The sequence below is a fragment of the Schistocerca piceifrons genome, chromosome 2, assembly GCF_021461385.2.
Source record: "Schistocerca piceifrons isolate TAMUIC-IGC-003096 chromosome 2, iqSchPice1.1, whole genome shotgun sequence".
In the NCBI taxonomy this organism is placed as follows: Eukaryota; Metazoa; Arthropoda; class Insecta; order Orthoptera; family Acrididae; genus Schistocerca; species Schistocerca piceifrons.
Genome location: NC_060139.1, coordinates 875,953,977 through 875,979,175, shown reverse-complemented (window position 1 = coordinate 875,979,175; position 25,199 = coordinate 875,953,977).

The window sequence follows — 25,199 nt, the reverse complement described above, 5'->3', positions numbered from 1 at the left end:
ACAAACACACACACATTCCACAGAAAACGTGGAAAAAATACATCGTTGTCCCGCAGCTAGACACCCCAAGGAGTAATTTATCACGCGCCTAATCCTACTGAGAAGATGGAGTAAGCAGCAAGAAAATGTAATGGAACGGACTCACCTCATGTGGAGACGCTGTGTGCAAGTCCATTTTTAAAGTTTCGCAAATGGTAGTACCGATTTGCTGTCCTAAGACTTGTCTCTTGTCTTGCACTGGCCTGAATACTACTTTTAAAAATACTGCGAGATCTTAGTATGCAGCTTCATAATTGTTATTTAGATCCGGGCCAGAACACCACAGTAAAATTAGTTGAGGAAAAAAATTATAATTTCAGCTTTTTTTACCTCCTCGTTTAACACGACATCACGAAAAGAAACACGTTGCTTGTGGAATAATTTTTGCGGCAGTTAAATATTTCTAACAACGCCGAAGTGCAATGGGGAACACATCTTATTAATAAAATCGATGAACGCATTGTCTACAATAAGTAAAAAAGAAATACCACGATGTAATTTTTATCATTATCTGATTTGATTTTTATTTTTGTTGCTTTTCTTGAAATGATATCTGCAAGAGTACTGCAGAAAAATTAATTCTAGAAGCGCAGTTTCTACTCAGCTTTCTCTATAGCAAACTAAATAAATACTTTCATATTTTTCTTCAAGACACTATAAATATGTATGTAAACATACTTCCTTTCCAACAGTACACCTGAGAGAGAGAGAGAGAGAGAGAGAGAGAGAGAGAAAGATTATTCCTTTTTACTTTAAATATTAATGTCCAGAACACCTATACAATTTTTTTTTTAAATTTCTTCTTTGCTTTTTCAAATATTCAAGCCCACTATAAAATTATTCCCTGTATAGTCTGGTACTACCTGACCACAATATATTGCATTTGGTCTTCCCGTGGCCGTTACCGGAAACACGTGGTGACATTGCCCTATAATCACGACACTACTGCTGTTTTGTTGTACACTGCGACAGGAGCGCTCATAGCGGACGGAAAGCGACATTTCGGAATACGATATTGGGTGAGTCGTTTAAATTCACTTTTAGCATAGTTTTACAATAGCGAGCATATGTAGTGCCATAAAAATTCCACTAACTAAAATGTATCGCCATATTTGTCTTTCTTTACTTTCCTAAGGATCCTATGAGATATGAAACACTAAATTAGACGACAGTTTATTTACTATTTGAAACCTCAGGATATTTACTGAAGAACATTGTTTCCTTTTAATAACAAAAACTGCCAAGTAAACAGCAAAGGACTTTACGTTTTGCAGAAAGACATCGTATATCTATCCAACAACGCGATGTTTTCTTTACTATATTTCCAGTCAAATTAGTGAATGTGTAACCTAAGAAGCCTGTAAGAAACGCAAAACCTACATTTAATCTATCAAATAAGTCACAATAGTTGTAGCTGAATGGAAAATCACACAGAAGTGACAATAAAACTTTAAAAGCAATACTGTTACAATAATTTTATCTTGGAACTCTCCCATTTGGTCCGTGTTTGCATAGAAAAACAATAATATCAGAAACTGAGTCCGCCTTGATAAGAAAAAAAGTGCGAAAGTTTTGTTTTTCTGTGTATAAAAGCAGCTACATACCATCCAACGAACATGACATGATGTTCACTGAGTAAAAAACGGCAACAGAAAAAAAGCGTACAAAAATATGTCGCAAACAGCGACAATAATTATTAAAACATACTGTAACATACAATAAATAAGATTTAAAAAAGCACTGATGAAGGTGATATTTGTCGCCGAAACTTGTTTGGGAGAGTAAATAAATAAACGAATAACAAGATGTTTGGCATCAAGGCGGACTCAATTTCTGATATAATAACAACACTGTTAAACTGTTTCGCAATACACAAGAAACTAATTCCACAACTGTTGCTGCATGTGAGCAGCAAACAGCATGATATTTCAACACATTCACTGTTGAACAAAAGTAACTACTTTTACAAAAAATATTTGTGTATTAGAAAGTAGAGCGCGATTCACATAAAATGTTTCAAAGAACAGACTACAACAGAAACAGAAGCTTCTCATGCGTGAAGTATGTGTTCATTCGTAAAATTTTTAATTTATTAACCAGTTGGCCTAATTTGTTTTTTAAATTTCAGACAACTGCACAACGTCTTCAAAAGAAGATTTTAATTTTGGAACAATGATGGTAATAACGTCAACTGAAACTGTATGAATGAGTCAGTATTTCATAAATAATATACAAACTACAACAGTTACTATGTGGTTTCACTGAAATACACTGTTGTTATTATGTTCTTTCACTGAACAATACAGAAAGCTAACTCGTTTCAAGATTAGGAAGCGATCGAAACAACTCACTAACGGTTGCCAACAATGACATTAACTTTTCTACATTCTTAATGGAAAGTAAACAAATTTATTTGTATAATAATCTTTGCTTCTCTGAATGTTCTGGAAAAATACTGCAGATACACGTCTGGGACATGTTTTATTAGACTCACGAGACCAATAGCAACAGAATAAATGGAAATCATGCTGCACCTTAACCTCGTACAGTTTTACTTATAGAATAACATATAAAAATATCTGCATATATTTGTGAATCATCCTGAATATGGCATCTGACGTACGAGCCAAGCACTTAATATAATTTACACTGTCTGTCTCATTAACTTTATGTAACGTAACAATAAGGGTTTTCTGACTCTATGTAGTATATGGTAGTTCCACTCTGTTATCGTATTATCCTATTACTAGTGGTGCGTTTTTTGGAGGCATCTTCTTTCTGCTTATCTTACGAAAAAAGTCATAGGACATTCTGGAATGTCAGCAAACAACAGCCGGATTGCAAGTTGTTTATAATTCTCACGGGAGGCCACTTCATTCCCAGACTGAATAGCTCCTTGCACCACCCGTAGCTAGTTACACTTAATTCACAAGTTATCACTGATAGACGAAAATGCTGTCGCTGATGTAGGAGGGAGGGGGTCATTATCTGGGAAACTACACAAATGGCACTGAATGATCAACGTACCGCAACAAGTGCATTAATTAGCACTGTTCTTCTAATAGAACGTGATACAAAGTTTTAAATTGTGCAGTGGTGCTATTTCTCTAGTAATTTTTAATACTGGTACGTTTTCACTGAGTGGTGAAATACAGACTTGGTACATGGTGGTAATTACTGAACTATATGAGAAAAACATAAATTAGTTACAAAGTACGGTGTGCACACACTTTATTCAACATGTAAACGTCACTACAGATATTTGGATTTAGGGTATGACATGTTCGATATGCCTGCCATTATTGGCGACGACGTGGCGCAGACGATTAGCGAAATTATGCATGACCCACAGAAGTGTCGGAACATCGATTCTGTCGATGAGCTCCTGATTGGCTGCTTTCAGATCAGCAATGGTTTTGGGGTTATTGCTGTACACTTTGCCTTTAATATAACCCCATTAAAAGGAGTGATGTGTGTTCATGTCCGGAGAATATGGCGGCCAATCGGGGACCATGCCAGCGTCCCCTGGATACCCCAGAGCCAGAATGCGGTCCCCAAAGTGCTCCTCCAGGACATCAAACACTCTCCTGCTTCGACGGGGTCGAGTTCCGCCTTGTATGTACCACATTTTGTCTAAATCAGGGTCACTTTGGATGATGGGGATGAAGTCGTCTTCGAAAACCTTCAAGTATCGTTCGGTAGCCACCGTGCCCTCAACGAATAGCGCAACGATTTTTCCGTGACTGGACATTACACACCACACAGTCACCCGCTGAGTGTGAAGAGACTTCTCGATCGCGAAATGTGAATTCTCAGTTCTCCGAATAAGCCAATTTTGCTTATTGAAGAGCCCATCCAAATGAAAGTTGGCTTCGTCGCTAAACTGAACCACACAGCGGACACTAATTCGCACCATGCCCCGTTGTCAGCCGTGCAGTTTGAAAGTCCTAACGCAAAGACTGTCACCCTGTAAGTGGCCCCAGCAGTTGCTTCCATTCCTGTCGTCTGCATCATTCTCCACGCTCTAATTGGACAAAAGCTTTCGGTATGTCCGTACCTGATTAAGCATGGACTGTAACAATTCTGGATAGAATTATTTATCAGATCAGCGTAATATTGGAAGACGTCTTTAGATAACTCCACATAGCTAGAATAAGTCCTTCCTTCACATGAGCAGAAAATTTTACGTTGTATCTTGCGACTTTATCCTCCAAATCAAAATAGGAAATTCGGCGATCCGGAAGTATTTCGCGCTGTTTGTGTCTTTGCTGAGTGTATCCGGCAGGAAATTGGCAAGCATTTGCAAATCCATTATCTCTAAAGCTCTAAATCCATTATCTGGAACCGATAGATATATCTCTGTCAGAAGAGACCGCTCGTATTACCCAGAAGTGCAGATTATCTTCCCGAAAACTCAATATTGAATATCCTGTTGAGAGAATTACCGTATCGCATTTTCTGTACGTCCTCTTTGGAAGTGAGTTCCAACGCAATTCCTCCTAGGTTATGTGTATTTGTAGACACCACGTATTTCGTTTAAGACTGAGACGTATGTGTTTTTGTACATCTTAATGTTGGTATATGATACCAGTGCAAATGATTTTCAGTTTTTTGTCGTAAATAATGGAACGTACGTGTAACTTATGTCAATTTCGTTTAAAAAGCGATTGCATTGCTTGTGATGATTGCTTTTATGGATTACATGCAGTTCAGACTTTCCCTAGTATAGTACGGGAGAGTGTTGTATGCTGGAGCACTTATCAGAGTTTTGGCACTAACCAACTTTCTAATAGAAGTCCAGTTTCCATTTTTAAATAATGGCATCAACTTCTCTTGTACAGCAGCCTTTTTTTCTGAAATTACATAAATTTCTCCAGTAAAGTAAGGGTTTGTCAAGTGTGGAACAATGTACCAAGGCAGAAAATGGTTGTGTACCAGTGAACAAACACGCTACCGAAATTTAAACGGTTGCGATCTAAGCAATCCCGTCAGTACTGTTTGTAATAGCCTAACTGACATGTGTTGCACTTTTACTCTGCCAGACACCAATCATCAGTGTATGACCTTAAATCAAGTATACGTATTATACTTATAAGTAATAAGTTAAATATATATTGAAGCAGAAGCTATAGTATATTAACACAAATTTTCTTTTTCATGACTGGGAGATTAAACAAACTCAGGGAATTGACAAATACCACGTGTTCCATGATAAAAGATCTTAGGGAATGGGAGATGGTACACGATCGACGACGTGTGGCTTACCGTCCGCACATAGCGTAACTAATTTTAAAAATGTCTGTAGTTTTACTTAACATAAAGTTCCATAACTAAAGAACTAACATCATCTTCCAAACAGCTTTAATATGTTATACAACACTAAAAATACGTTGGCCGGAAATATTTACAAATGCTCCACAAATCCTCCACAGAAACAACAAGAGTTGAAAATGCCAGGAACTGCTTATGACGGTCTTTAGTGCGTATCCTTTCATGTGATTCTCAAATCGGCCACTAGACTGAAACATCGATCACCAAACCTCTTGCATTTCTTAGTAGCCTATCTTCAGAGTACAGCACTGTGCCCCAATCGATTTGTCGATTTCTGAATCCCATGGCGTGGTTCTGCGCGACAGTGGACTTTATAGTTTAAGTGAAACGGAGCGGAATCAATTTTGTAATCAGCTTTGCAATGTCCATGTTAAAAACAAATTTTGAAATAATAATACAGAAATGTCACCAGTTTTGCATTAGTTTCGAGGCAGTTCATTTTCTTCGTCTCCGGAACTCTGTAGACTAATGTAGGTGCAACTTCGGAAAGTACTATCTAGTGAAACTTCGTGGCTGACGTACTGTAGCTGCGCAAGAAACGTATTCCGTATTAGGATCTTTGTCCTTCACGCTCAGACATTTGCAGTTGACATCTAGTATACGTAGAGACCCCTAACAGTTATAAAAAATCAGATGAAAAGTATCCGGTAACGTATTAGTCGACGTTAATGTGGGGTGAGTCCAGCCTCTTGGACTCTGCTGTGGACACTTTCACTGAGGCGTCTGAATATCGGTGGAAGAATGGCAGCCCATTCTAACTCAAGAGCCGAAACCAGAACAGCTGATGATGTGAGACGATGGGATCTAAAGCTAAATCGACGTTGTAAGTCATCCAAAAGGTGTTCCGTTGGATTCAGATCGGACTTTGGGCATGTGACCCCGTTTCAGGAATATTACTGTCCACAAACATTCGCCACACAGGTGCTGACGCATCGGTTATCATCTCCTAATTGTTCCTCTAATTATGCAGTACACAATTCTGTAAAACGTGTTGATTTCCTCCCAAATTTAGCTTTTTCTGAAGCATAACAAATTGATGAAACCCTTACCACGAGTAAAGCCCCTACGCCGTAATACCGGCTCCTCTGTACTTCTGTACCTTTGTACTCTGTTCTCCAGATTGACACACATTATAGCTAGGACCTTCATCCAAATAACTCGTCCAGTGACGTCGTTCTTACACCGTCTCTTGTATGGCTTAGAATTGATTACAAAAATGTGTGGCTTTTGAGGAGCTGCTGGTCCAACGTACCCCGTTTTTTTCTCCCTGTACATAGTCAATATATTAGCTGGCCAGATTATAGCTCACGAGTGACTCCACTCACTGATTTCAAGCCATTTTTTTTACAAACACCCTACACAGTACTCGACAGCCCCTATCAGTCATTACATGAGGTCTGTCTGCTCATTCTTTTCTTCACGTTTCCACTTCATAGTCACATCACTTAATGCTTGCTTGTAGATTTGTTACTCTGGTAACATTCAATGATTAGCCCACGTTCGTATTCACTGAGCTCTCTTGAGCTGCTGTTTCTCTGGTGACAACACAATACACCCAGCCTCCTTTTACATTGTCGGTCACTCCTCTCGTAACATTTAGTGCTGAATTACGTGCTGCATTGCGGTGCCCTGACACTTTTGATCAGACCGTGTCGATTGTTTCATGTTAGACTGTAAATACACACAGACACTGCATGCTTCTAACTTTACCATACTCAGCCCTGTAAACATGACAGTCTCGTGATTGGTGGAATATTTCATTGCGAAGCAGTCGGTCATAGATTTTCCCATTTACAGCAGAAATTAAGCATTGTTCGTAACAATTGAGCACTATATCGTATTAATATAACATTACTAGCATGACTATGAACGTTATTTCCGTTAAATTCCCAACACGGAGGCGTTGGTTATCGTTCATACGTTCGAGGTAAGTAACCGAGTATACAAGAATAAAAACTTTTGTTTAGGATTCTTTCTGCGTACGCATTTTACAAGCCACAGAATCACCTTATCTTCACTGATTTCATCAGTTTTCGATGTATTGTGCGTCACCTGGAGTAATTTTCGTGCAGGTTGGGAAGGCACTGTACCTATTCACTTGATAGGGAGCATTACGTTTTCAGACAACTTCCTCATAAAACGTTATCATGCTATCTTCAGGGAAATCCTTTTTTACCGATGTATCTGTTTTTATGTACCACACCCACATTAGACTACACGGTGAATTTACATGACTCTTACTAAGTCCATTAGATACACTGGAATAATGTCAAAAGAGGACACAGAATATACTGGAAATTATTTATTATCACGAAAATTGCTTTAATTTAATTGACATATTTAATGACTTGTCGTCTTAAAATCTTCATCAATCATCGATTTTTGTAATCAAATACGAAAATTAATTCTATCTTTTAACTTACCATACTTCGAATTACGGTACTTCATCATTGAAGAAAGCGTTATCAGCATACAGATACATAAAAACAAGTTACTATGTTCGTAGCACTGGAAGCAGGAAAGGAAAAAAGAAAGACCATGTCAGTAATCTGTCATAAATTTTCGCATCTTCCTTTATCCGATAGTTATACATACACTCCTGGAAATGGAAAAAAGAACACATTGACACCGGTGTGTCAGACCCACCATACTTGCTCCGGACACTGCGAGAGGGCTGTACAAGCAATGATCACACGCACGGCACAGCGGACACACCAGGAACCGCGGTGTTGGCCGTCGAATGGCGCTAGCTGCGCAGCATTTGTGCACCGCCGCCGTCAGTGTCAGCCAGTTTGCCGTGGCATACGGAGCTCCATCGCAGTCTTTAACACTGGTAGCATGCCGCGACAGCGTGGACGTGAACCGTATGTGCAGTTGACGGACTTTGAGCGAGGGCGTATAGTGGGCATGCGGGAGGCCGGGTGGACGTACCGCCGAATTGCTCAACACGTGGGGCGTGAGGTCTCCACAGTACATCGATGTTGTCGCCAGTGGTCGGCGGAAGGTGCACGTGCCCGTCGACCTGGGACCGGACCGCAGCGACGCACGGATGCACGCCAAGACCGTAGAATCCTACGCAGTGCCGTAGGGGACCGCACCGCCACTTCCCAGCAAATTAGGGACACTGTTGCTCCTGGGGTATCGGCGAGGACCATTCGCAACCGCCTCCATGAAGCTGGGCTACGGTCCCGCACACCGTTAGGCCGTCTTCCGCTCACGCCCCAACATCGTGCAGCCCGCCTCCAGTGGTGTCGCGACAGGCGTGAATGGAGGGACGAATGGAGACGTGTCGTCTTCAGCGATGAGAGTCGCTTCTGCCTTGGTGCCAATGATGGTCGTATGCGTGTTTGGCGCCGTGCAGGTGAGCGCCACAATCAGGACTGCATACGACCGAGGCACACAGGGCCAACACCCGGCATCATGGTGTGGGGAGCGATCTCCTACACTGGTCGTACACCACTGGTGATCGTCGAGGGGACACTGAATAGTGCACGGTACATCCAAACCGTCATCGAACCCATCGTTCTACCATTCCTAGACCGGTAAGGGAACTTGCTGTTCCAACAGGACAATGCACGTCCGCATGTATCCCGTGCCACCCAACGTGCTCTAGAAGGTGTAAGTCAACTACCCTGGCCAGCAAGATCTCCGGATCTGTCCCCCATTGAGCATGTTTGGAACTGGATGAAGCGTCGTCTCACGCGGTCTGCACGTCCAGCACGAACGCTGGTCCAACTGAGGCGCCAGGTGGAAATGGCATGGCAAGCCGTTCCACAGGACTACATCCAGCATCTCTACGATCGTCTCCATGGGAGAATAGCAGCCTGCATTGCTGCGAAAGGTGGATATACACTGTACTAGTGCCGACATTGTGCATGCTCTGTTGCCTGTGTCTAAGTGCCTGTGGTTCTGTCAGTGTGACCATGTGATGTATCTGACCCCAGGAATGTGTCAATAAAGTTTCCCCTTCCTGGGACAATGAATTCACGGTGTTCTTATTTCAATTTCCAGGAGTGTATTAAGTTATTAACATATAGTATGGCCAGAAAAGTCTGAAAAGTTTGTGATTGTGCTGCATGGGAGGCTGTAATGAGAAATAATTCCTCAGAAAGGACTCGATATGTTGCGACGTTTCATTGTTAGTTAGCATTGAAGTTAGCCATCAGGTCACGCTTTAAAATGCGGAAAAGCGCAGACATCTTCGGGTCGGTGAGTTACCACATTTTCAAATATGCCTTTTTCGGATGCAACAAATTAAAGCTAGCTGAGCAAAAGCTTCGTTTGTTCTGTTTGAGGAAACCAAACAAAGAACATGTTTGACTACACTGTCTTGGACAGGTTGCATGAATTTACGCGCGCGACGATCTGACGGGCTAACTTCAAAGCTAAGTAACTCGTAAACATCGCAACGTATCCAATTTTTTCTTAAGAATTATGTCTCGGTACAACCTTCCCTAGGACACTCTTACAAGCTTTTTAGACAGTTTCTGACCAATCTGTACACGCCTGAATGTATACACAAATATGAACTCACAGACAGAAGACTATGTGCATCTGTCCGAATGCTGTCTGTCTCCTAGCAAACTTGTAGTTCAATGAGTTACTTTAGAAATTTATATTAGCAAAATTTGGTATTTGTAAAACAACCTAATTGGGATGAAATATGACTTTATTTCACGTATTTTTGTGCAACTAAACGCTGTACATGAGTTTACCATTACGATATAAAAATCATGACTTTAAACGCTGAAAGAAGTTAAAATTATATTTTCTCGTTTAGCCCTGTGCCTTTAGCTGATTCAGATATCGGTTCCACGTAACAATGTCATCTCGTTTCTGGTTTAAATGTTTCATCGACGGCACCTTCCAGTGTTTATGTAAGCTACATCTGTTATTTGACAAAATATTAGGATCTGTAAATTTGATAACCGAGGAATTGAAATACGGGAATTACCTACATTCCTTTAGTTGGGAACGATCGTGCAATTTGAAGAGAACGTACGACATGCATTTTGGAGAGTAATGGATTGGTATCTCGAGTAGTGTGAAACACTCTCAAAAGCTCTGTCATTCGCCCACATATTGCTTTGTTCTCCACACAGAGGAAGATATTTCGAATATATAAGGGGCAGCCAAATGAAAACGAGGCAGCTAGATAAAAGTAAGTAAACTTTTATTAACTCAGCAGTAATCAAAATAACTGTGTCACATTTCTCCCATTGCGAGACAAGACGATCAGTGCCTTCGTGGAAAAAAGTTTTCGGTTACCTATGGAACCATGGTTGAACGCAGGCGTGCGCCTTGTCGTCCGAGGCAAATCGACAGCCACGAATAACTTATTTGGGGCGCCAAAAATGAGGAAACCGCATGGTGAGAGGTCGGGACTGTGTGAAGGACGTGTTAAAGGTCTTCGCAGCGTAGTCGGAACAGTCTTGGCGTTATATGAGTGGGCACTGTACTGCAACAGAATTATGTCACCCGTCAACATTCCTGGGCGTTTGGACTTGACGGCGCAGTTCAGTTTGTGGGAAGTGTGCTCTTATCGCTGTGCGTTTGTGGCGCCGTGTTCCAGAAAGCCAATGATCAGCGGGCCTTTGCAGTCAAAGAGAAAGGTATAAATAATTTTCCGGAAATGTCGTACACGATTTTCTATTTTTTTCGGTGGGGTTAGTCCATGTGCTTCCATTGCCGGCTCCGACGCTTGTTGTCCGCCTCAAAATAATGGCACAGTGTTTCACCTCCCACGACAATCGTGATACCGTTCCAGGTGCTTCAGTGATTTCGACATTCTGTCCAACTTCTGCTCCTGCGTCAGAGTGTGCGGAACCCACTGAGCACGGGTTTTCCGAACTTCAGATGCTCTGTCATTATGGTGTGAGCGGTACCGTCACTGATGCCTAACATTAGCCGAATATCGTACACAGTCGGCCATTTCTGACAGCAGCATCCATCGCAGCAATGACAGAATGAGTAATGACACGATAGGCCTATTCTGGCCGACTGCTGTCATTCAGTAAAACGCGGCCTTCTTGAAATTGTTTATTTCACGCAAATACATGCTCATGTGACGGACAGTGTTTGCAATACACAGCGTACATTCGGCATGAATTTAACTTCCTGACATTCTTTCCGCAGTCAAAAACAGCACTACACCTAACCGTTCGTCTTTCCCTGCCTCAGCAGTGAAGCCAGCTGCACGCACGACTAGCTGACATCATGTCGAACACGGTATTGCAATGCATGTGTTGTTAAGAAGAACGATGCAATGGTTTTTCATTGCGCAATTCTTCTTAACAACACAGGATTATTGTATTTATTTGCCGATACCGGGCAGCGACTTTCAATTAAATTGTCCTCTCCTTAATGGGAATGACAATGTGTTTACGAGTACAGGTTGTGACGTAGGAACGACGGCGTATAAATTTTGGGGTTGGCTCTGAGTAGTGCACGGATAGCCGAATCGGTTAAGTCGACTGCTCGTGTAAAGCGGGAAATTCGCGTTCGAGTTCTGGTCCGGCATAAACTTTCACTGTCGTCATTCCGCTATACAGCTAACGGCTGTTCGTATCCGCAACTGCGAATACATATCATGTATCACGTCGAACACGTCTAACAGGCAAATCGTACAGCGTTGAACTTTCGCACTATCCTTCCCGATTCGCAATGGAGGACAACTACTTCCGTTACCAACGTTCGCACCATGCTCCTTGAATAGCCTGCCTCTTTTTTTCATTTGACTGCCCTTATAAAAACAGACTGAAATTTATATACATGAAAAGGAGCAGGTATTTAAAATGAGTATGAAGTAATAACAACCATCAATTTGTATCCAAGATACTGACTCAAACACTCATCGTTTTTAAGCACCACATAGAGATCCCTGATATTACACCAGTGAAGCAAAGAATATGTTTGTCTTAAACCTTCGAACGATTGCAAGGTCTTAGGGGCAGAAGTAGTGACTAATTCCGTTCTAAGATTCTCTTCCTTCCCTCTGTTTGTTCTGCGGAACTCTTATTTATTTCTCTTAGATTAAACACAGAGTGAGGATCAACTGCAACACGTAAATAGCGAGCTGCATAGCCATCATGTTGGAACCGCTCCCTCCTCTTTTAGAACAATGGATAGTGTGTTGGTACTAAGTGTGTATATGTATTTCCACTTAATATGACTGGGTTTATGTGAGAACACACAGTCAAATTTCCTACAACACCACACCACAGCTTTCGATTCACGGCCACTGTTGCTGTACGTGACAAAACAAGAGGAGATTGTCTTCTAACCAGCAGTGAATGTCACATAAATTTACGTAACGGTGGGCAGTAGACATGGCTTCTCCGGTAACGTACAGACGTTTCAAAAACACAGAGTTGCAATCTACTGTACGTCGAATTAAGTGTGAATCGACTCTTGGCGACACGCCATGCGGACTGATAATCGTCGTAGCGAGAACAGCTTCCATATTCTAGCCTGGTTATAACACTTTAATTTCTCTGTGCTTTTTATTGAAATGAAGATGAACTTTAATGCACTTTAGTAAAGACTGAATGAGAATAACTGTTACAAAAAAAAAAAAAAATTGTGTTGACTGTGTAGTCGAGTATCGTAATTGTAAGCTTCTTCTTTGACTTCAAGTACTTCATTTGACATGGTTAACGTAAATAATTATGACCGATTTCTAGAATCAATTACTCCAAGCTTGTTTGTTCTTCACGTGAAACAATTTCCAATACGAGTTGGGCAACCCAACTGTCCTACATTATAAACGTTCTGACTCGGAAATCGCCATGAACTTCACCCAACTGTAACTTGCTATAAACTTCTTGCTACTACTGTTAGACTTGACAATACTGGTGTCAAAACAAAAAATTGATAAAATTTAAATGAATATCTTTTCCTTTTTTTATGTAAAACTCATAATAAAAAGTATTTTCCACACTTCAAAAAAAGTTTTCTCTCACTTCGGTTCCCAGAGCTTCTGAAGATAGACATTGACGGATATTGTATCACAGATACAGTCCCTTTGACTGTTCAGAGATGTCACTAAACCCGCCCAAAGATGTAAACAACCATAAATGAGCAGTGCCTATTAAACGGTGGGGGTCCGACAGCCGATCAGTTCCAGTGATTCCACCAGGAAGGAGATACACGGCTCGTGTTGTATGTAGTTCAACCACGCACGGACGGTCAATAACACGGTTCGATCTTGTCCGCATTGTTACTTTGTGCCAAGAAGGGCTCTCAACAAGGAAAGTGTCAAGAAGTCCCTGAGTGAACCAAAGCGACGTTGTTAGGACATGGAGGAGATACAGAGAGACAGGAACTGTCGATGATATGCCTCGCTCAGTCCACCCAAGAGCTACTACTGCAGTGGATGACCGATAGCAACGGATTATGGCTCGGAGGAACCCTGACAGCAACGCCACCATATTCAATAATGATTTTCGTGCGGCAACAGGAGGTCGTGTTACGATTCAAACTGTGCGCAATAGGCTCCATGATGCGCAACTTCACTCCCCACGTCCATGGCGGGGTTCATCTTTGCAACCACGACAGCATGTAGCGCGGTGCAGATGGGCGCAACAACAGGCCGAATGGACGCCTCAGGATTGGCATCACGTTAACTACACCCATGAGTGTCGCATATGTCTACAATCAGACAATCGTCGTAGACGTGTTTGGAGGAAACCCGGTCAGGCTGAACGCCGTAGACACACTGCCCAGCGACTGCACCAAGGTTTACGTTCCCTGCTGTTTTGGGGTGGCATTATGTGGGGCCGACGTACGCCGCTGGTGGTCATGGAAGGCGCCGTAACGGCTGTGCGGATGCCATTCTCCGACCGATAGTGCAAACATATCGGCAGCATATTGGCGAGGCATTCGTGTTCATGGACGACAATTCGCGCCGCCTTCGTGCACGTCTTGTGAATGACTTCCTTAAGGATAACGACATCGCTCGACTAGAGTGGCGAGCATGTTCTCCAGACATGAACTCTATCTCTCAGGTCTGGGATGGATTGAAAAGGGCTGTTTATGAACGACCTTACCCACCAACCACTCTGAGCGATCTACGCCGAATCGCCGTTGAGGAGTGGGACCAACAGTGCCTTGAAGAACTTGTGGGTAGTATGCCACGGCGAACAGACATCCATCAACGCGAGAAGAGGTGCTACTGGGTATTAGAGGTACCAGTGTGTGCAGCAATCTGGACCACCCCCTCTGAAGGTCTCGCTGTGTGTGGTAAAACATGCAATGTGTGGTTTTCATGAGCAATAAAAAGGGCAGAAATGATGTTTATGTTGCTCTGTATTACAATTTTCTGTACAGGTTCCGGAGCTCTCGGAACCGAGGTGATGCAAAACTCTTTTTGATGTGTGTGTTTTATAGCTAGTGACGTTTCAGTTACTTAATGCTTAAATATTTTCTCGTAAGAGTAACGCCATGTACATTATGTTTATAAGGAAAAATTTCACAACAGGTTTGTCATTCATAAATTGCATTGTATGTTGTTTGTCTGTTAGGATGTCGTGTTGTATCTCGTGGAAGAACAAATGTGGGACTAAAATTCGAGTTGAAAGGATATCAACGATAAGATTCCCTGATAACTTCGCTATACCAAGTGAAAATGATGAAAAATTGCAGGAGCTATTGAGTGCAATGAGGCGTCTAATGAGTAGAGAAAACTGACAGAGTAAACCAAAGAAAGACAAAAGTAATGAGAAGTAGCAGAAATGAGAACAGCGAGAAACTTAACATCAGAACTGGGGATGACGAAGTAGACGATGTTAAGGAATACTGCCATCTAGGCAGTAGAGTAACCTCTGGAGGACGGAGCATGAACGACATAAAAAAGATTAGACTTTACAAAACGTAGGACTTAATTTGAGGAAGAAATTTCTGAGAATGTACGTTTGGAGCACAGGACTATATGGTAGCGAAACATAGACTGTGGGAAAACCAAAGGAGAGAGAATAGAAGAGTTTCAGATGTGGTGCTACAGACGAATGTTGAAAATTAGATGAACTGATAAGGTTCGGAAAAAAAGAAGGGGCAGAATGAAAGGACATCTGTTGAGACATCAGTAGAAGGTCACCATGGCACTAGGGTGCTTGGTTGCAGAAAAACAGCTATACAAACGGGAAAATTATTTTTAAAAAATTATTGGAGAGAGTCAGCGATCGCAATGTAATATTATAAATTATTTATAGTACGGTCTATATCGCAAGGCACGTTTAGTAAAAGGTAATCTGTTTCAATCGTCACATGACGAACTTCATATCTTCAATCATATTGATGGACAACGGCTATGCATGGAGCAGGAAACGCTGAATGACGATAGTTAACTGCAGTTGACTATCGTCACTCAGCGTTTCCTACTCCATGCACAGCCATTGCCCATCAGTATGGTTGAAGGTTAGAAGATCATTATGTGATCCCTGAAATTGGCCACCTTTTAATAAACTATCTTGCGAGATAGTTTAATAGTTACTTTCAATTACATACGGATATTTCGACAACGTCTGGAGCACCAAGGATTTCCACAATGGTGAACATCACCGCGGCTCCTTCTGACGCGACAGGAGAGAGAGTCACGCCGACACTGGAGCTGTTCTGTGTACAGCATCACGATGGACGTAACGGTGTGTGGAGACTCCGAGGCGAATACCTGTGCCTGGTGGCTGCGGGGAGAACGAAAGCTGCCAGATTTCGAATGGCATCGTCATATGGTCCCAACACTTTCCGTGATGACACTGAGTGATACTGGGTACAAAACACGATCACCTGCGGTTAGTACATCCGGCAATTGGATCGCAGCCGTTACATTTCTGGCGGGTTATGGCTGCATCATTTCTTCGAGGCCTCCATGACGTCTTTCAGCAAGGTAACTCAAGGGTTCAAGTTGGCTGTCCTGTCCTGACCTACCTCGATACAGAGAGTGTTCGACTGTTCCCAATGCCAGAACGTTCTCCAGGTTTCTGATGGATAGAAACCTCTGGCCTTGTACCGCAGAGAGACCGGCTCGCCAACAACAACGACTGCTGAACTTATGTTTAAAACTGAGGTAGCCTGGAATGACATACCCGTAACTGTCATTCAAGCTGAGTTAGAGTCGACGGCCAGCTACTTGGAACCGTTGTTTATGCCAGAAGTGGCTACTCTGTGTGCTTAACTTTACACCCTATACAACCTCTAATCACCTACAAATTCCCGTCATGTGTTCCCCTGCTACTGTTGTGTACGTGCAGTAGGTAAAACTTCGTTATCGGTTAGCCTTCGTGGTTCGTGAATGTAATGAACAACATTGTGGACTATATCGTTTCACTCCAATAACAAATGGCGAAAACAATAACACTTTTATGACTCTTCAAGTTCTGGCGGCGCAAAGAGTGTTCCATTAAGTTTAAGGGTGTGCAGCCGAAAATGTGCTCACCACATAAAAAACTCTGCTGATTTCATTAGTAAACTGAAATAATTGAAAATGAACCCTTCTGATATATTAGTTAGTTTCTATGTGGTGTCTTTATTCACAAAGGTTCCCCTTCCAGAATCTCTACAACTTATTGAGAGAAGCTTTAACAAAGAGATTTCAGCATTATTCCAACATGTTCTGACCTCTACATACTTCCTATTTAAGAACGAATTTTTTCAACAGACGGACAGAGTCGCCATGAGTAATCCCTTATCCCCTCTGGTGCCAGTTTATTTATGGAAGACTTCGAGGAGAAGGCGCTTGAATCTGCTGACTGGAAACCCACGGTATTCTGGAGGTATGTTGATGATACCTTTGTAGTTTGGCCCCATGGTGAAGATAACTTGCAAGACTTCTTAAGACATATGAACTCCCTCCACGATCCAATAAAGGAAGGATGCCTTCCATTCTTGGATGTTCCGGTTCGGCGCAGAGAGGATAGCACTTTGCGACTTGAAGTGTATCGGAAACCGACGCTCACGGATTTGTATTTAGGTGGAATAGCTGCCACCATCCTGTCTAGACGATGAGTGTTCTCAGAACTTTGGCCCACAGAGCGCATATTATTTCGGACGAAAGTAGTCTGCAAGATGAACTTTCCCACTTACAAAGAGTGTTTGAACACAATGGGTACTCCCCACAGCAAATACAGAAGGCACTGAAAATGAAACTGAAAGAGGCCACAAAGAAAGCAGAAGAAGACGTAGAAATCTTTAAATCGATTGCCTTTTTGCCGTATGTCGGTAGCCTCTCATCAAAAATAGGGTGGATTCTCAGCAGACACAAAGTAAAAGTGATTTTTCGTCCTGCGCCCAAGACAGCTGCACTTGTGGGCTCCGTCAAAGATGATTTGCCGCTCCGAAAATCTGGAGTTTACAAAATTCCATGTGAATGTGGCCTTTCTTACATTGGACAAATAACTCGTACTGTCCAAGAAAGATGTACAGAACACCGGAGGTACACACGACTTTTACAACCTAACAAGTCGGCAGTGGCAGAGCACTGTATTGACACTGGTCACAGTATGTTGTATGACAACGTCGATATTTTGGCAACTACATCATCTTTTTGGGACTCGATAGTGAAGGAGGCAATTGAAATTCGCTTGACGAAGTACTTGATTAATAGAGATAGAGGTTTCAACCTTGATAGATCATGGAATCCAGAACTTGCTGTAATAAAGTCAGAAAGACGTCGTCACAGTGCAGCTCACAATGATATATCGACATGCCAACACAGATCGACTGGGGAGTCATAGATGTAACTCGCGCATTGTGCACGTCTCTGCCGTCGACCAACGTCTCTGGCCCATTTGCATCTGCGGCCGCATGAGTAGTTGCGCGGTACACGAGTATAAAGTGACGAAGCGGTCACTGGAGCGGCAGTCTTGCGGCTCACTCTGAAGATGGCTGAACGTTATACAGCCGAAACATTAGAAGAAGAAAAAGAAGAAGAAGAAGAAGAAGAAGGAGGAGGATTCTTGCTGTTGCACACCTGAAACTTAATGGAACAATAAGACTTATGTCTAGTATCAGTTATTACTGCTGCACACAATAATTGTTTGTTCCTTTTATAATTAGATTGCTAAAATAGGGGTGATTTATGCAATAGGTCTTATGTGTTCTATACAGACTTACGTTTTCCTACAAGTGAGACCACCAGTAGATTCTTAGAACATTATCAATCTGTAGTAGTCGACTTCATACAAAATATCCCATTAAAACGCTATCTCTGAGTTACAGGACTCTTCGTCGTCATTCGTTTTACGTGAAAGTTGCCATTTCGCACTAGTTTCATGACAAGCGTGCAACTGCCTAGAGAGGAACATCGGCGATCAGGATAAATCCATACGTATTATTAAAATGTACGTATGTTCCTCATCTCTTCCTGAACTACTGGACCGGTTTGAACCAACCCTGATGCACATTACTGTTAGGCAACAATCGCTGTGGGGCACCGAACCACCGGCCTGTCATATATCCAACGATATGACGCCTTAAACAGTGAGTTGCGTCAAAAAGTGCCGCTGACTGACATTCAGGTTTGTTACTTCTGTACTACTAACTCTATTCGCAATACATTTCGCCTACAGTACCCGCATATTGCACTAAATGTATCTACAATAATTTATCGTTGCATCAGACATGGTTCGGTAGATAAAAGTCAAATAGTGAGATGCGAGAAAAAATTGTTGCATCTCGCATGACGTTTTAATTTATGACTTCTTTGCTACTAACTCTACTCTCAACACATTTTACAGAGAGTATCCAAATGCCGCTGAATGTACTTACAAAAGTACGGTATGTAAACGTATGATACATGAATCAGGAGACATGACGTCATAAACGATGTTTGAAAAACTGCCCCATCATGCATAACGACCGAGAGGGGAATGATGTGGTTAGCACACAGGACTCGTATTCGGGAGGACGACGGGTCAAACCTGCGTCCGGTCATCCTGATTCAGATCATTTGTGATTTTCCTAAATCGCTTCAGGCAAATTCCGGAATAGTTCCTTTGAAAGGGCACGGCCGACGTCTTCCTTATCCTTCCCTAATCTGATGGGACTGAAGAATTAAGCAATGCTCACTATTATATGAGGCAAGAATTTTCAGCTGTATATCCATGTCGCTGTAGAACTCTGACTTGCGTACCGGCTGAGACGGAGTCATCGAGAATTTCTGCTACCACGTAAGTTCATTTTTCTTTCAGAATATTTGGTAGCGTAGGACATACATGGCAAAAACATTTGCATTCCATCAATTGTATCTGTACGAAACTGTTTCTTTACAAACCGAGTCAGTAAATGGGTGAGCTCTATAGTGAGGATTCTCAGTTCATTTCTGTCTTGATTAACTCTGGCTAACCCAAGTTTCTTCCACCACGTCTTGCGAAAGGCGTTGCCACTAAGAGAAGCATCGCACTCATATTGTATTTACTTAGACGTCGATCAGATATAATAAAGAGGCGATAATGGCTCAGGGGATGAAACCAGGGTCATAATCTCAAATGAAATCCTGGGTTAAATAAAGGAGGGCGGGCATTCAACCATATTCCACTGATATATCCAGCTTCTCATTAATGTAGATGTCTCCGAGCGTGAAGCACTGAAATGGAAATGAACTGCCTTGTGATGGCACGCAAGATTATGCAAGACTCCTTTCTTTTTTAATATTCTTCAGTGGAGATAGGGAGACAACCTAAATTACGGAGCCTGATAAGTAGACATCAGCTACAGCGTTTACATCACAGTAGCCAATGCCGGCTTCCTTGCCTCTTAATTTCAACAAATTTTTCCGTTGTCCTTGTGAAAAATTGCAGCCTCGCCGTTAACAATCGTTACAAAATGTTACCCGACTGAACTATTCTTTTCAAGAGCTTTCGAAAGTGTTTAAAAGGTATACAGCTTCATTTATAAAAAAAACACATTTGCTATAATATCTAGATTCATAAAAGAGTTAAAAGAATTAATCTCTACATATTAGAGGAAATGTCTCGATAGAGTGGCTCACTCACCGACTCATCAACACCCAGTCAAAACCATTAAGCAGAGGGTACTAATCTTATATTGCAGGCGGCTTTTTAGAAAGAATTTTTCGTTATTCTATCCCTAACGAGATGAAATAGGGCGTGTAAGATTCTTTAAAACTATTTCGCTATTAAGGCAGTTTTACAGCTAGAACTACGGAAACTGGTAATTGGTTTATCGGCCAGAAATGAAGAAGGATTTGTTTCAGCATTTTTGGAAAATTAATCCCTTTGGGGGTGAAATAGCGGAAGAAAATTGTTTAAGAAACTAAAGAATTATTAAATAACTGATAAGTATTTTAAAGCTAGAACTGTGGAAATTGATATTTTACTTCTTCATTATAATTAAAGAAGTTCAATGAATTTGAAAATTCAACCCCTCAGGGGGTGAAATAGGGGATGAAAAGTTATTGAAAATATTTCATAATAAATGCATTTTTAAAGCTAAATCTATGAAAATTTGTATTTGGCTTACTGTCCGGTGTGGCCGAGCGGTTCTAGGCGCTACAGTCTGGAACCGCGCGACCACTACGGTCGCAGATTCGAATCCTGCCTCGGGCATGGATGTGTGTGATGTCCTCATGTTGGTTAGGTTTAAGTAGTTATAAGTTCTAGGGGACTGATAACCTCAGAAGTTAAGTCCCATAGTGCTCAGAGCCATTTGAACCATTTGTATTTGGCTTCTCTCTTGGAAACAAAAAAAATACGCCTTTCACTGTTCTTTGACAGTCAGCCACTAAGTAAATGAAACAGGGGTGAAATGTTTCATGAAAATATTTAATTGTGAAATACTTTTTGAAGGTAAATCTTTGAAAACTGGTGTTCGGCTTCTTGGTTAGAAACGAAAAAAAAGTGTCACTGTTTTTGGAAGTCCAACCCTTAAGAGGGTGATCACGCCCAGACTGAGTCACAGACTCATTATTGCCCAGCCTTGATCTTATGCTGTGGGCAGCGTTTAAGAAGGGATTGTTCGCAATTCCACTCGTAAGGAGATGAAATAGGGGATGAAAGGCTTTTCGAAGAAAACGTCACTATTTAAAATAGTTTTGAAACTAGAACTGTGAAACCTGGTATCTGGTTTCTCAGGTAGAAATAACAATGTAAGTGTTTCAGCATTCTGGAAACTCAACCACTAAGGGGGTAAAATATTGGGTGAAAGCTTCTTTCACAATAAATCGTTATTGAAGAAAAACTAAATTATTTTTGAAGATACAGCTATGAAAACTGACATTTGACTTCTCGGTTAGAAATTTAAAAAAAGGTACGTGTTTCAGTGTTTTTTTTAAATTCAACACCCTAATGGAGTGAAATAGGGGATGAAAAGTTTTATGAAATTATTTTATTATGAAAGCATTTTCAAAGCTAAATACATGAGAATTTGTATTTGGCTTCTCTGTTAGAAATAAAAGAAATACGTGTTTCACTGTTTTTGGTAATTCAATCATATGGTGAGGGGGAGGGGGGTATGTGGAACAGTGGATGAATTTTTTAACAAAATGCTTCCTCTTATTTTTTAAAGAAAAGCAAATCTATGAAAATTGATATTCCACCGCTGGGTTAGATATAAAGAAGTATGTGTTAGGCTACGAAAGTTTCTACGGAACTATCACCAGCAGAACTCAAAAGGCACGATTATCAAAAATCTTGTACTCTAAGTAACAGAATCACTCTTTAGCCCGGAGTACATTCTATGTCCTTAATTAGCGTGAAAAGTTTAGTTGTTACAATTTGCTAGCAAAAATAATCAATTAAGGAAAATCAAAGACATCGGTGCAGATCATATAGCCTACGAGCGGAAAGCAAGCGGCGCTAAGCTAGTGTTATAATAAAAGTATGTGACCTCTTTGTGCTATCAATTGTTCTATACCGTATTTCTGTATCTTTACCCGTTCAGGAGCTAAAATAATGTCTTTTCATGACTAACCCTGCATATCTGTTGCAAAAATACTTTTTTTTATTTTTTTGTGGCAATATGTCAGTAATTTAATGTATTATTAGTGAGTTAGAAATACACTACATACTGAACCATGTTAAAATAAATGAATTGTCTATGTACAGTGTATGTGCATAGGACATTAAAAATTCTTCACCCTTTGTTTTCTGACATTATTATACAACATTTCAACTGTTCTGCAGCAATGTCTCTCTCACGTGAAGGGCCTGAAAATTTAAATCCCTAACCCACGCTTTCTCTGTTTCCTCTTCGTAGCTAGTAAATGGCTGCTCTCATTTGAATCTTAAGGTAAATCCCTAACCCAAGCTTTCTCTGTTTCCTCTTCGCAGCTAGTAAATGGCTGCTCTCATTTGAATCTTAAGGTGTAGCGTAAATTTCCTTGATTACCAGCAGGGAATCTATAGGAGTTGTCCTCTATGCACTGGTGAGTAGTAAAACTATTCCCTCTCTGCATTCTTCTCAGGAGTTTCACCGGCTGTCTGTGCCTCAGTTTACTGCCCGACATGGCTCCGAATGGAATTACAGCCCTCCGGTTGGCCTCATGATACTGTCTCACTCTGACAGATGGTGTTCTGTATCGAACTGTGGCGATACTGACAACTTTATGTACAATTTTTGTTGCTCTCTTGGACAGACGATGTTATAAAGAGTGTTCGGAAATTCCCGTTAAAAATTTCTATGACTTATAGAGGGGAGTGAATACATAATATTCTGAGTAGGAAACAGCGTCCGGAAACGTTCCTGTTCTACGACAGTTTCAATTCAGATGTTCAACGCGTCCGCGTCTGCTGAGGTAAAGCGAAAAGTCTCAGAGCTGCTTGTTATGGTACGCAACAGGGTAGACAAGATGACATGTGCTTTGTCAGGTGGTCACCTGGTGTAACTTAACGTCTACCAAGCTGCGAGACCTGTTCAGTGCCTTTGCGTCTCCGATATAGTAAACATGGTTCGGTACACGTTTTCGGAACACGCAGACATGCTACTTGTGTGTAGCGAGTGCTCGAGGTAACGGGAGAGCTTCTAGTCGGCTGTTTCAAGAACTTTTTCTGAAACGTACCACGGCATCCCACAGAACTTTTGCCCAACTTGCGCAGCAGCTCAGAGAAACAGGTACTCTCACCATGAGGAGGCTGGAATGGTGCTCCATGGCAACGCCGCACGGCCGAACTTGTAGATAATGTACTGCATCGGACTCAAAAGTACTCACACAATTGAGCGTACGCTTACAGGCTTACAGTGTTTGTTAGTCACAACATCGTCTGGGACGTTCTGTGTGAGCAACCGTACCACATACAGAGGGTTCTCGCTATGGGTCCAGCCGATTTTCCACAATGCGCTGCCTATTCTACGTTGTTGCTGCACTACTGCATTGACACATTTGTTTCCGCGTCGAGTAATGTTAACAGATGAATGTAAGATCACTAGTGGCTGTGTCCTGAATTCTCGAAACAGGGCCGACTAAAACCCTCAGGCCAGGCATGTTCAGGAATCTCGTCATAGGTTTGGTATTAAAGTGCGGACAGGTATTCTGATCTATTGTTGTGATTAGACCATACCTCCTTCCGTTCAAGGTGTGGTGTCACCGCCAAACACCACATTTGCTAGGTGGTAGCTTAAATCGGCTGCGGTCCAATTAGTACATGTCGGACCCGCGTGTCGCCACTGTGTGATCGCAGACCTAGCGCCACCACAAGGCAGGTCTCGAGATAGGAACAAGCACTCGCCCCAGTTGTACGACGACATTGCTAGCGACAATACGGACGAAGCCTTCCTCTCATTTGCCGAGAGACAGTTAGAATAGCCTTCTGCTAAGTCCATGGCTACGACCTAGCAAGGCGCCAATTGTAACAGTGCATGTATCTTACGAGTCGCATTTGTATAGTCAAGAGAGATGTATCACAGGTCCCAGACAGTAAAGTTAAGTATAAAGCAGCTACGTACTTTTCTTGCTACCATTCAATAGTTATCCTGTTCCAGACCTGACGCCAGTCGGCGTGTGTGTACGCATGCCTTTCTTTCGGCTACTACCGTGTGGCATAACAGTCTTGTTACGTCACTACACAAGGTAGCTGTTCCTACAAACTTTATTTTCCCACACAATATATTAGATCCATTATTGGAAGCATTGCCACTGGATGTAAGTCAGAAAATGTGGTTTCAGCATGATGGTGCACCACCTCCCGTCTCACGAGCGGTTCGGAGACATCTCAATAGAAGATATAGTCGAAAGATGGATAGGCCGAGGTGGTCCAACCACGTGCGCGATCACCGGATTTAGCTCCTACTGACTACTATTTGTGGTGTCGTAAGCAAAATTAAACTTTCGAGACTCCTGTAGGGACATAGGAAGATCTGCTGTCATGAGTTCTGACCACTACACTAGAATCTGAAGAGACACCAGGTGGGATGGAGAGAGTGTACCAGGACATGCTTCGTAGGTACAATGTGTGTAACAACGTTAGTGGTTGCCACATCGAGGCCCTGTTGTAATGCACCACTCCTGTTATGTACATACAGTATGCTGGATTCTTTTATATTGTTTTGAAATGTTATAAACACGTAATGTTTACGTGTTAATTTAAACAAATGACCTTAAGTGACAAGTGGATGTTTCGTTATGTTTCCTTTAGAATTGTTACTTAGAAATTGCACTACGTCACGCCTAATTCAATTCCTCAACCAGAACTGGATGAGTTTTAAACATCTGAAATGAAACCATAGTACAACGAAACGGTACGTTTTCGGCCATGGTTTCCTATTCAAAATATTATGTACCGACTCCCCTCCATAAGTCCTAGAAGTTTTTAACCGGAATTTCCGAACATCCTGTATAGTGACGTAAAAGTTTATTGCATCACATTTGGACGCCACGTCGT